Here is a 734-nt window from a genome sequence, read left to right as displayed (position 1 = left end):
TTGTCTCGTCGCGCTGGGACACGGCATCACAGTATGGTAAGGGGCATAACATTTCCGTCACACGTTTGAGATATTCGGCCAATCACAACGCACTGGATAGCTGGCCAATCACAACACACCTCACTTTTTCAGACCGATGAGCTTTGTAAAAATCGCGTTTAAAAAAGGCGGGGCATAGAGGAGAAAAAATAATGTACAGTATGTGGAAAATAATGTGTTTTTTTTACTTTAAACCGCATAAACACATTTCATTACACCAAATACACAAAATAATGTTCTATTTAGCAGCATCATATGACCCCTTTAAATAAATAACCTTGTTACACAATCTTTACTATTCATCATTTATCTTTTCCTTGTTATAATGTCCTTCTTTCAATATTACTTGTTCAAATGTTATTTCAATTGCTCGATTGTTCCAAATTACTTTCTGTTGTATATGTTCTCTATTATGTATGCTTCGGCAATGCAAAATGTGCTTTTGTCATGCCAATAAAGCTGTTTGAATTTAATTGAATTGAGAGAGAGAGAGAAAGAGAGAGAGAGAGAGAGAGAGAGATATAGAGAGAGATAGATAGAGAGAAATATTAAAGGGGTCATCAGATGCCCATTTTCCACAAGTTGAAATGATTATTTAGGGTCTTAATGAAAAGTATATAACATACTTTGGTTAAAATTTCTCAATGGTGTAAAAAAACACCTTCTCCTCTCTTCCATGGGGTTACAAGCAGACT

Source organism: Sinocyclocheilus anshuiensis, unplaced genomic scaffold (genome assembly GCF_001515605.1).
Source record: "Sinocyclocheilus anshuiensis isolate Anshui unplaced genomic scaffold, SAMN03320099.WGS_v1.1 scaffold968, whole genome shotgun sequence".
Taxonomy (NCBI): domain Eukaryota; kingdom Metazoa; phylum Chordata; class Actinopteri; order Cypriniformes; family Cyprinidae; genus Sinocyclocheilus; species Sinocyclocheilus anshuiensis.
The sequence above is the reverse complement of the archived record's forward strand: the minus strand, read 5'-3'. Positions refer to the sequence as shown.